Source organism: Hibiscus syriacus, unplaced genomic scaffold, assembly GCF_006381635.1.
Source record: "Hibiscus syriacus cultivar Baekdansim isolate YM2019G1 unplaced genomic scaffold, ASM638163v2 tig00111783_pilon, whole genome shotgun sequence".
In the NCBI taxonomy this organism is placed as follows: Eukaryota; Viridiplantae; Streptophyta; class Magnoliopsida; order Malvales; family Malvaceae; genus Hibiscus; species Hibiscus syriacus.
Genome location: NW_024063178.1, coordinates 508,765 through 522,489, shown reverse-complemented (window position 1 = coordinate 522,489; position 13,725 = coordinate 508,765). Strand labels below are relative to the sequence as shown.

General features: G+C 33.1%; 1 pseudogene; it reads left to right on the top strand.

Moving 5' to 3' along the window:
- The first annotated feature begins 327 nt into the window (after nt 1-327).
- Nucleotides 328-497, top strand: LOC120170721 (annotated as a pseudogene).
- The last annotated feature ends 13,228 nt before the right edge of the window (nt 498-13,725 follow it).

The window sequence follows — 13,725 nt, the reverse complement described above, 5'->3', positions numbered from 1 at the left end:
TCGTATTTTACCAATTTACCCCAAAGAATCTACCCATTACTTTTCAAAAAAACCACCCATACTTCATCTTCTTCATCGTGCCTCACTCTCTCTCTCCACAACAAGAAATTCATCTCGAATTTAAAGAAGTGATTGATGCTAATATCCAATGAAACCACTGCTTTATGCGAGAATTGAGTTTAAAGCAAAGCTGAAATTGTGATTAGTTTCCAGAAGCAGCATAGAAATGAGATGCTAATATCCCACATAGTATCCCACATGGTTAATTTATGAAGGGACGCAGGAAGAAGGTACTTATAAAAGAAACGGGTTTGAACATGGAAAAGAATACATTTCTCGGCTTTTTGGCTAAGATCAAGCCTACTATTTGTTCTTATTAGTTTAATATCTGATATGTGGGCCAATGGCTCACACGATATTAAATTTATTTTCGATGAGGAGGGTCCACCAAGTTTAACGTTTCTATTATGTTTTTGGACTATCCATGAAAACCTTTTCTTCTCGCAAACCATGCTATCTACATTACAAAGATAATCCTGCATGCATTCTGTCGTCCTACTTTTATTTATTGGGTAATCAATGTTCTGGTCATTTTACTTTTAAATTACTTCGTTTTTAGTTATTGTCGTTTTTACTCCATCTTGTTTAAAACTAATAAACACAAGATTTTGTTGCGCTCACGATGTGGGTCAACTTTTAAAGTTCCCATTGATCCCATGTTCTATATCATCCAACCCTAAACCTTCAATGGTAGAACTACTTTAATATTAAGCTCTTAAACATAATACAACTAGTCTTGGAACAAGTTCAGAATTTTTCTATCAAGTCACCAAGATACCTCAAAATTGGGGATTAAATTCTCAAATTTACATGTCACTGGTGTTCAGAACTACTTGATTATTTTATTTTCATTTAATTTTACGTGTTAAATTTTAAAAAAATATTTGAGTTTTTTACTCATTTTTTTAATAAAGGACGAAGTTGAAACAGACAGAAGTGGATTGTGAGTTTCTGAAAAAGACTTGTGAAACGCTTACAGAAGAGAACAAGAGGTTGCACAACGAACTACAAGAGCTTAAATCATGGAAACAAAAAGCATCTTATAGTATGCAGCCGCCTGGGGGCCACCCTCACCCTGTGCCCTTCCTGCGAGAGAGTTGTCAACGGCAGCAAAGACCTTTCGAATTTTAAAATCAGAACGAAAACTCACTTGTTCAATCCCTTGTCGTTTCACCCTTCTGCTGCCTGCAGCGAAGGCAACTGGTTGACGCCATGAAAATACTGCTCCAACTTTGTTCATGGCTTATGTCTCACTCACACACACATATATATACATTGTTTCATGTTTATTAATTAACATATTATATACAAGAATCAGATATTTGTATATACTTGGCAAAATCTGAGAAGGTATTGGTCTTCTCATCATGTTACTGAAATTTTAGTTATTTAATTACCACCTTTGATTAATTCAGCAAAAATTAAACCGATTAAATTATAGAAGTTCATTTTTTAAATAACTAGACATGAGAACAAACGCCAGTTTTTCATTTTAATTTTAATTTTAAGATAAAAATAACTAGGCATTATGTATAGGTCAAATCCTGGGCCGGGGCTTTTCAGATTATGTGGTGGAAAAAGAATCTAAAACCATTTGAAGTTCCATCAATAATGTGATAAGATTATTGGTGGGAGAATATTGGAAGGTTCTCCCAGCTTTTTTTGCATTATTTAACAAAATATTGTGAAAGAATAAAGGCAATGACGCCATTCAATAACGAAATTAAATTATTATTTAACAATTCCAGAATATTTTAAAAGAATAAACTCAATTGCAAATTAGGTTTATAGCTCCCAATATTCGATTGGGGCAGTCCATCCTGGATACCAGCTCTTACATTGGTCACTGGAGTGACCTGGTACAAAATCGTTATTAAAAAAATCATACTAAATTAAGTCACATGTTTTGTGGGTATTTTTGTCTTTTCAAAACATCATATGTAAAACATGCCAAATTGTTTTCCTTTTAAAGAAGCTTATATAACATTAAATGTTGTAAGAGGAAGCATGCAATGTTTCAGATCAATCATACATCAAATCGACCCTTAATTAAGTAAACAATAACTTTAGGGACCAAATTAAATTATGTTATTAAATTTCATTTATTAAACATGCGTTTCCTGAAATTAAAATACTAATATTACAACTGTTAAAAACTCAATTCAAATTTAATTAGGATTGATAGTCAATTTTGAGTCCAAAAAATTAATGACCATTTCGTAAACATTTTATTTTGGGAAGCCAATAGCGAAGTCAGCATCCAAAGACATAAAATTTCAATCTCATATGAGTTCTAAAATTACCAAAATCCAAGTCATCAATCCTTTTTCTCGATATATCGATCTATTTGGTGAGGAGATTGACCCTTAGTGTAAAGAGATAGATCCTCCTTCTGACTCTAGCCATTAGATCGGTCCACTCACACTAGATAACGATCCTTTCCATAGTACCATTCATTTAAAGGCTAGAACATGTATCAATTAGAAATTTATAGTGTATCGTTTCCATGTAACTCATATCTCATATAGGCCTCTTTAGTGCCACTATAACAACTCATGTTGCACATGTATTAGAAATAGAACTAAAAATGATGAATGTTTTAGAGAAAATTTAAGAGAATTCAGTTTACGAGAAAATTTTAGAGTATTCGAGAAAAATAAAAAAAATATTTAGGAGAAATTTTAATAAATGAAAACAATGTAATTAAAATTCAAAACGTTAGTTAGGGTTTTATTAAACTAAAAAAATTATCATATATTTTTTTAATTATTAAAACGAGGCTTATAACATAGATAGATTCGGTAATTAAAATCATATTTTTAAAAGAAGAATCCAACTATATAATCATAAAAAGAAATAATGCCTTTGGAGCCTCAAATTTGGTCCTCTTTCTAAAATAGTCCTTAAATTGATTTCATAAACCAAGTTAGCATAATTCAATAATCAATTCTGTTGAGTTAATTGATCGACGGAATCGGCCAAGAGGGGGTGAATTAGCAAATAAAAAGTTGGTGGAAGCTTTTGCAGAAAATTGAAAGTAATTGCACAGCGATTTAGAGTGGTTCGACTTTCTCGACCAAAGTCTACGTCCACTACCTTAGCTATCCACACTAAGGATTTTCCAACAAATTCACTAATTTGTTCTTTCTTTAAAGGACAAAGAGTAACCTTACAACTCCCTCAAGAATTATTCCTCAATTCTTGAGCACACTCTTTTTCAAAGAGAAATACACAAATTTGCAAACTTACAAGGAAAACCTCACAAGGCAATATGTTTGCACAATTCTTGAACAAGATAAGAACACTCAAAGATAATTACAAATGAGAACAAATTGTGTTCTTGAAAGCAAAATGAATATTGAAAGGAAAATTTGGCTTGAATTGCACAAACTTGATGTTTGATGCTTTCTCTCTTGTTTCTCTATGATTTCTTCTTGATTGTTATTGATCAATGGCTTCAGAACTTGTTTAAATATTCCTTTAAATGATTCTAAACATTGGGGATGGTTAGTGGAGTCAATATAGCCGTTTAAGTGTGAAAACAATTAATTAAATCAATTGGGAGCGTCATTGCATTGAGGCATACCCAAGGTGCATCGGTGCATCAAGTGTAAAATTCAAATATTTTGACCGTTGAACCCTTAGTGAATCGGTGCACTAAGAGTGCATCGATGCATAAATTGCATTAGATGTTTCAAAATAGCCTGAGTGCATCGATGCATCAAATGCATTCGATGTTTTCATAAAACTCTGAGTGCATCGATGCATAGTGTATGCATCGATGCATGAAATGCATTCGATGTTCAATTTATTCCATGGTGCATCGATGCATGGATTGGTGCATCGGTGCATCACTTTGAAAAATTGATTTTAGGCTTGATTTTGATTCAAAATACTTTGTGAAAATTGTTTCAAAAATATATTAAGTATAAAACACAATTTTACACATTTAGTAAGGTTTGAAATTGATCATGAAAGATTTGGAGTAATATTTTTATATTTGATTAATTAAATCTAATATACTTAGAAAATCATTTGTAAAATCTTAAAATTCATTTAATTTAATTTTTTATATCGTAACATCAAAATGTTTTCAACAATCTCCCCCTTTTTGATATAACAAAACATTAAGATTTTCTTTGAAAATAAATTTTGAAAAATTAAGTTTGAAATTACTCCCCCTTACTTTAACACTTCTCCCCTTTAAAACATTTTAACACTTAACACTTCTCCCCCTTTTTGTTAAATCAAAAAGACTTAAAAATCGATTTAAACAAGGTTTTGAAAAACATAGCCGATTGATTAAATATATATATATAGCTTAAGCTACTAAGATCAAAGATCAAAAGAGAGATTAGCCATTAGTTTCATAATCAATATTCATAATCAAATGTGAAATGGCATAATTGGTCATAATGAACTAATATGATGCAAAAATTAAGAAACATTAAGCTCAAATTAATAAAGTTAAAATCAAACCAAATACATATAATAAGTTCAATCAGCCAAGCATCCAAATCATAACTCCAAACAAATTCAAACATTTAAGGATCCAAAATAAACAATCTAGAAACATCAAAATCAATCCAAGTTTTAGAAAACCAAGAAAGCATAACAAGGAAACAAATCTACTCCATCGGAGGATTGGGAGGAGGAGGATAATGAGCTCGAACTTCAAGAGTGAGAGCGTCCATTCGTTCACGCATCTCCCGCTGAAACTCAGTAATCTGAGACTCCATGGAGGAAAAACCTCAGATCAAACGACTCTAAGAAAGATCGAAAATATGGTGGCGTTTGATCTTTTTGCCGTGCTGGTTCCGGTGCAGGCTCATCGTCTGGTACGTGACCGTCGATATCTTGCATGAGCTGCTGAAATTCTAGATCATCGTCACCAGCTGGTGTCGGAGGAGGAGGAGGAGCACGAGAAGAGCTAGGAGCAGCTCGTGAAGAACTCGCTCCCTGAGTTTTCTTACCGGGTCGAAAGACCCAAAGACCAGTTACCTCGCCTTGTTTTTAATCGACTTTCTTCAATGAGATGAGATTGATTGGGTTTTTGAAGAGGAATAAATTATCAAGAGACATTTAGACCGAGTTTGATAAAGGTTACTAAGAAGACATCCATAACTAAGTTTCGACATGTTTGAAGGAACAATGTTTTTGATATCCACTAGTTGACTAAAATAATGTGGGGCAGATTTATTTTGTTTTTATTCTTGAGACAGTACACCATAAATCCCTAGCACGAAGAGTGAGTATTTACCTCCGATGGTCTAAACACCAAGATCATCAATGAAGAAAATGATCGTGATGAGAACGTAGAGTACTAACACTAGTGTTTGGAACATAGGGATAATCAACAGTTTCATCCTCATTAAATAAACCTTCGTCATCTAACTCAAAACGAAAAGCTATAGTCTCGGGGTCAATAGTAATATATTGGCCTAAAAGGTAGGATCTAATAGCTATAGTTCCACATTGAGTATTATTTTGAATGCATACCGCATTGGAGTAGAAAATGCGGACTAACTGATGATAGACGATAGGTTTGAGGTGAAACATTTTATCAAACTTCCAAGTTTTAAGAATCGGAAGGTATTCGAAGTCAATATCTACCATGCTTGAAGAGAAGGAATACGCTCTTCTCGGATTCTATAGGATTGGAAAGAATATATGTACCTAGAGTAGAAGTCGTCTCTACGAAACTCAGGCATATTAAAACAGGATCCTATAAGAGATGTAGGTGGAGGAGGAACGAGATTAGGAGGTTAGTTTGAACGAGAACGACTCGATGAAGTTCTAGGACGTTTGGGATTAGACATGGTTTAGGAATCGAAAAAAAGAATATAACCTGCAAATTGAAACACATGTATGCAATTTAATCAATCCTAAAACTCAATTGAGTCCTCAATAATTCAAGGTTCTCTAAATCAAATCCTAATGGGCATAGTTTTGAAAAACTATTTAGAAAACAATGTTTGAAAATTTATAATATGTATAGTTTTTCATGAAAACAACATAATTAAATCAAAAACATCATATTTAAAAATTAAATTCAGACTTCTGATATATATATATATATTAATTTCAAATTTTCAAAAATTCATTGAAAAATTGTGAATTTTTGATGAAATTGGTTGTAAAATCTAGTTTGAAATCATCAAACAATCAATGCCCGATGTAATGTTCATCCTAGAACTAGTCTTAAGATCAAAATATGATAAACTAGAAGTTTTTAGAAAAATACCTTGAAAATTTCGGATTGAAGAGAATGAGATGTTGTGTTGCATGATTTAATGATAGTAGCAGGATATAGAGATGAAAATCTCGAAGATTCCGATTAAAAATGTTAATTTTGGAGCAAGAGGATAATTTAGGGATGAAGAGAGGCGTATGGCTGAGAGGGTTTAGTTTTTAGGGTTTTAAACAAATAAGAAAATAAGCCTTTTAAACCCAAAAACTCGACGGATGAATCGATGCATGGCCTTGTGCATCGATGCACATTCAAGGCGTGCATCAGTGCACCTTTATGGTGTATCGATGCACATTCAAAGGGATGCATCGATGCACTGTTAAGTGTATCGATGCATGAAGCACAAAAATGGAAAAAATCCATTTTAAACACTCAAAAATGCTAAATTAATTAGCTCTAGTGGTATTGACAACTCATATATTGAAAATTAATCATGTTCAATCAATCAAATTAATCCTTAAAGAACATTTGAACATAAAATTAATTTTTACCAAAGAACATAAACTCCCCCTAACTAAAAGCAATGAATGCAATAAAAAATTAATATTATAAGCATTTTTCATTTATTCTTAAAAATGTTAAATTATTTTAAACACTAAGTGAAGATAGGTCAGTTAACCTAATTCTCTCCTAAGTGTCCAAAATCTTTCTTGTCTAAAGGTTTTGTAAGATATCCGCTAATTGATGCAAAGTATCAACAAATTATAGAACTACATCTTCCTTAGCGACATGGTCTCTAATGAAGTGATGTTTTATTTTAATATGCTTAGTTCTAGAGTGTTGGATGAGATTTTTAGTGACACAAATCGCACTAGTATTGTCACACTTGATAGGAATGGTACCTACTTCAATTCCATAATCAAAAAGTTGTTTCATCCATAAACTTGTGCACAACAACTACCGGCTGAATATATTCCGCTTCAGTGGTAGATATGCAACACAATTTTGTTTCTTTGAAAACCAGAAATCACATATTTTCAAGGAATTGGCAAGTACCGGAGGTGCTTTTCCTATCTAATTTGCATCCTCCATAATCCGCATCAGAGAAGCTATGCAAGCTAAAAATAGAGTCTCTAGGATACCAAAGTCCTAAATTAGGAGTGTCCTTAAGGCATCTAAAGATTCTCTTAACAACTAGTAAATGTGATTCCTTAGGGCATGATTGAAATCTAGCACATAAGCAAATACTAAACATAATGTCCGGTCTACTTGCAGTTAGATAAAGCAAAGAACCAATCATTGACCTATATAATTTAACATCAACACATTTACCTCTTTCATCAATGTCAAGCTTTGTTGATGAGCTCATTGGAGTGTCATGCGGTTTCCCATTTTCCAGTCCAAACTTCTTGAGCATGTCTTTGACGTACTTAGCTTGATTGATGAAGATGTCATCTTTAATTTGCTTGATTTGGAGTCCTAAGAAAAATGAGAGCTCCCCCATCATGCTCATCTCGAATTCACTTTGCATTAGCTTAGAAAATTCTTGGCAAAGAACATCATTAGTAGAACCAAAATTATATCATCAACATAAATTTGAACTACTAATAAATCTTTACCTTTATGCTTTAAAAACAATGTAGTGTCAACCTTCCCTTTTGAAAACCTTTTCAATTAAAAGTTGACAATCTTTCATACCAAGCTCTTAGAGCTTGTTTTAAACTGTAAGCGCTTTTGTCAATTTAAACATGATCTGGAAATTTTAAATCTTCAAACCTGGAGGTTGTTCCACATACACTCTTTTTATAAAACCATTTAAAATGCACTTTTAACATCCATTTGATATAATTAAATTCATGAAATCATGCAAATGCTAATAACATTCTAATTGCTTCCATCTTACGGAGCGTTTTTCATCATAGTCTATGCCTTCTTCTTGAGTATACCTTGAGCAACAGTCTAGCCTTGTTTCTCACTATATTACACTCTCATCAAGCTTATTTCTAAATACACATAGTACCTACAGTAGATTTATTACTAGGCCTTTCAACTAATGTCCAAACTTACTCTCAAATTAATTTAACTCTTCTTGCATAGCCATAATCTAATTTCATATTTAATGCTTCTTTAATATTCTTAGGCTATATGCATGAGATAAATGCAATATAATTACAAATATTTCTAAGAGAAGTTCGAGTTGTTACATCTTTGGATGAATCACCTATAATTTCACTATCTTTGACATAGTTGTACTCTCTTGGGTATGATACTTCCCTTTCTTCAATAGTTGGATTCTCGAGAGGATCATAAGTTTCCCCATCTTTTGTTTCTTCCTTTGATGATGGTTCTCCAATGTCATGTCTAACGTCATTTGTATTTATAACACCTACATCATCATTCAAACAAGAATCCTTCCTCGGAAGGAGATTATCATCGAAAACTACATGTATAGACTCTTCTACAACCAAAGCTTTTTTAAATACTCGATAAGCTTTAGAATTTAAGGAATAACCCAAAAATTTCTTCATCACTTTTAGCATCAATTTGCCAAGATTGTCTTTACCGTTGTTTAAAACAAACTTTACATCCAAAAGGATGAAAATAGCTAATATTAGGCTTTTTATTTTTAAAAATTTCATATGGAGTTTTCTTTAAAATAGGCCTAATCATTACTCGATTAATAATATAACAAGCAGTATTTGTGGCTTCTACCCAAAAATATTTTGGCAAATTGTTTTCACAAAGCATGGTTCTAGCCATTTCTTCTAAATTTCGATTTTTCCTCCCAATAACTCCATTTTGTTGAGGGGTTCTAGGTGCTGAAAAATTATGGCTAATACCATTTGAATTACAAAATTCAGTAAATCCAAGATTTTCAAATTCAATTCCATGATCACTCCTAATATTAGTTATAAAGTAACCTTTTTTCGTTTTGGATTACTTTTGAAAACGTGATGAATTTTTCTAATGCTTCATCTTTAGTACTTAGGAATAGAACCCAAGTATATCTAGAATAGTCTACCAAGACAATGCATATTTTTCCACCCAAGCTAGTAGTTCTAAATGGCCCAAAAAGATCTAAGTGGATCAATTATAATACTCTACTAGTTGATACATCGTTAATGGATTTAAAAGAAACTCGCTTCTGTTTTCCTTTAGCACAAGCATCATAGATTTTATCATTATCAAATTTTAGTTTAGGCAACCCTCGAACTAAATCATCTTGAATTAGCCGTTGTAAAACGCTCATACTAGCATGTCCTAGTCTCCTATGCCATAACCAACTATCATGCTCATCCTTAGCAACTAGGAATAAATTAGTCATATCAATAGAATCTAAATGCACCATGTAAATGTTTCTTATTCTATGACCAACGAGCATAATCTGATTAGATACAATGTCAATAACTTTACAACCATTAGTTTCAAACATGACATTGAATCCCTTATCATATAATTGACTATTACTCAAGAGATTATGCTTTAATCCATTCACATATAAAACATTCTTAATTTCTATGGAAGAGGTATTGCTTATTGTACCTATACCTTCAATGTGACCTTTTGAATTATCACCAAAAGTCATTTCTCCTCCATTTTTGGCGTTATGCTCTATGAACCGACTTTTGTCCCCGGTCATTTGTCTTGAGCATCTACTATCAAGGTACCATGAGTTTGAATTTGTTTCCTGTGCCTTGTAGCAATGCTCTTTTCCTACAAACATATATTAATTTCTAATTTTTGGTACCCAAATTCTTTTGGGTTCATATTATTAGTTTCCAAAATCCTAGTCCCCTTAGGTATCCATTTGTATAGGATATTCTAATCTTTAGTAGTAATGATCCTTTAGGAACCCTATACTTCTAACGATTTTCCATTAGAGGTTCTTCGGGGACCTCTTGATTGTAGTTTTTAAAACTTTTCCAACAAAGTTGGATTTTGAATTTTCTCCATTTTCAAAACGTTTTGTTCCAACTTTATCAAAAGAAGCATTAAGATCATCAATTTTCTTTTGATGATCATCATTGACCTTTGAAAGTAAATTTTGCAAATCCGAATTTTTCTTTTCAAACTTTCTAGTTTGATTTGCAAATCTTTGATTTACTTTCAAAATCATTGTTGGACTTGAATATGAGCTTATTTCATTTTTCAATTTTGAGACATCATTTTATATTTTAAAAACATTTCTCATAATCCGAAGCCAACCCATTATATCCTCTAATAACTCATAAGATAAATCATCAATTCATATGAGTTAGAGGTTACCTTAGAATCTTCCCCGAATGCCATTAAGCACAAGTTTGCTACTTCTTGTTCCTCTTCATCGAAACTTCTTCATCGCCATGTAGCCACATGAGCCTTGTGCTTATTTTTTTATTGACCCTTCTCTTAATTGTGGGCAATCATATTGACATGCCCCAGCTTTTTGCATTCATAGCAAATGATAGGGTCCTTCTTTTGGTTCATTTTGAGGCCTTCATTTCGTTTGAATTTTCTTCCTCGGTAAGGTCTCATCATTTTTCTGAACGTTTGGCAAACAATATCATTTCCTCGTCATCGTATCTTCATCCGAATCACTCTCATCTTTTGTGGATTTGAGAGCAACTCCAATTTTTCTTCTCTCCTTCTCCTTTGTGTCTCGTCAATCTTATCGAGGTCCACCTCATCAAGCATTATTTCATGAGTGAGGAGGGAACCGATACTTTTCAAGAGTTAAGGACTTTAGGTTCTTAGCCTCGATGATTGCCGTCTTCTTGGATTGCCACGATTTTGGAAGTGAGTAAACTAACTTCCTCACAAGCTTTTCATTGGAATGATCTCTCCATATGATTTGAGACCATTGATAATTGTTGAGAATTATCCGTCATAGCTTTGATATCTTCATTGGTTTCATCCTGAAATTTTCATACTATGTGTTAGAAGACTATTTTAGATTCTTTTACCTTGTCGTGCATTCATGAGTGACTTGTATTTATCCCATATTTCTTTGGTGGTTTTACAAGATGAGACTCTTCCATATTCATTTGGTCCAAGAGCACAAAATATGATATGGATGGCTTTGGAGTTGAGATGGAACATTCTTGTCTCTCCTTCACTCCACAGTCTTGGATGAGTGAGAGGCTTGATATATCCATCTTCTACAACATCCATGCTCCCATGTCACTTGCTTGAATGAAATACATTGTCACACCCCAATTTGTGGGGTTAATTTTTTAGTTGACTATAGGGTTTAATGTATCAATTAAAATTTTGTATTATCCTCAACCACCCCACGCTAGTCTGCACCTCAACCTCCACCAACCATATTTTATATTATCTATTTCAATAATTATAGAAAGTTTGAGACTTCACACCAAGTTTCAAAGCCAGACTTCAATGTCTTCGTAATGGAGTTTGCTGCTTCTAAAGAAAGCAATGAAGAGGGAAAAAATGAACGGTTAGATCATTTGCTGAATGTGGATCCAACGCTTTCTAACAGCTTCTCATTGTCTACTGATACTTTCCTCAAAACTGCCACCGCTCTCAAGAACCAGGTAACGTGGGAAGGAGGTAGAAATGGTGGAGGGTCGGGTATAGGAATAGACCCGACTGTGTATATGGGGCTGCTGGGGACACTTTACTTGCTGTAGATCTTACGAGGTGACTGGTAATCGCAGGACTTGTATTGGCCGTTGAGACGTTGACTCGTGCATCCCTATCTCTCGTTCTCTGCCAGGTTTCTGTGGCTTTCCATCGAATCAATTGTTGGGAAATAGAGATTAAAAGTTGTCAACTTCCATGGTTACAGCGAAAGAAACTTAGTTCCAGTTTTTGATTACCTCAAACTTTTAAGTTCCAGCAAGCAAATTCCAACTGTAGATAGCAATAGCAATGGATGCTGGCTGCATCAAGGAGGAAGCTAATATTGGCTGTTACATCGATAAAAAACCAAAGTGAACCTCAGTTAGTGGTCGAGAGAGGGTCCAAGCTGTTAAGCAATCATCGATCCAAGCTCGTCGATTTCACGAGCAGCTCCAAAGTCGTGTGTAAGCCAGAACAATAACGATGACATTTTTAATATTTGACCCAAGATAAGCCTCAACAATCTCTTCATCTTCGACAGGACCATGGATGAGAATTCTTCAGCAGAAAAAAAGGGTATATCAAGTTAGGGAAATTGTGATAAAATGAGAAGGGCAAAATTACTAGGTGTCATCCAAGTTTGGTAAAAACTTACTTGTCTTTTAGCTTCCGTATTATTATTATATGATATAATGGTTTAAGTAAGATCAATTTTATCCATGATGTTAGTAATTAAATATTACTGGCTCTTCAAGTTTTTAGTTATGCAAATTTGGGTTTCCAAATTATTATTTAAATTCTAATAAGTTATCTTTATGACGAGGGAAATTATTTGGATACGAGTTAGTAATTTTGATGGCTTGGATCGTGAGGAAAATATTGGAAGTTGATTTCAAGATCGAGGGCGTTCGAAGAGAATTTTTATGGTTGATCAGTATGACACGAAAAATCGAGGTAATACTTTACCACCTCTTTATGCTTTATGGAACATGTGAATATTGGTAAAATGCATGATTAAGATAATGTTGGTCTCATTTGTGTAGTTAATTAGTTTCTACACTCGATCTGAATACGGTAAAAGGGTTCAGTAATTGATTATGGTTCAGATGATTTTTATAAGAAATTGAGGGATTGTTAAAAATTACAAGTTCTGTGCTTAGTGATAAAGAAATCACATGGATTTGTAACTTATAGTTTATTCATCAAAGGTTAAATGCTAAAAGTACTTGGATGGAAATTATGATAATACTCTGGTAGGTAAAATTACAAATACCCTTAAGTTGTAAGATATCAAGAATTGTCCCTGAAGTGATTAATAACTCTAAAAGGATATATTGATATGATAAAACTACATATGTGCTTAAGAAATGCTAGATTTTGCTTACGAAATACGGATAACCAGTTTTTAACCCCTAGAGGGTTTGTGCAAGATATTAGAATTCTATTAAGGAATCATTTCAAGCAATTGATCATAGGATCTCTAAATTATAATTATATTCGTTAAGAGCTAATATTGAAATTATCTGGTTAAGAAATTACGAAAATACCCTTAAGAGGTAAAATAGTCCTAGTTAACCCTGAATGAGAAAATACTTTGAGGATTTGTACTTAACTCGATTAAATACGGATTTGATTATTAAGATCATGACTTAGTTCAGGAAAATTCATGATTTTCCGTTTGTAAAATCTGAGAAGACACTTAACCCAGAAATATCCGAGTTATGAGTAAACACCTGAAGAATAATTTGTTGGGGTGTTCTGTTATCATAATTGTTCGAAAGGACTGAAATAAATGATAAGATTGAATTTAATAGTAAGATCGGATTAAAAGAAATGATTGAAATACACTGAATCTGTAAAATGACCAAAATACCCTTGTAATTGAAATAACCCAATAATACCACCAAGCTCAA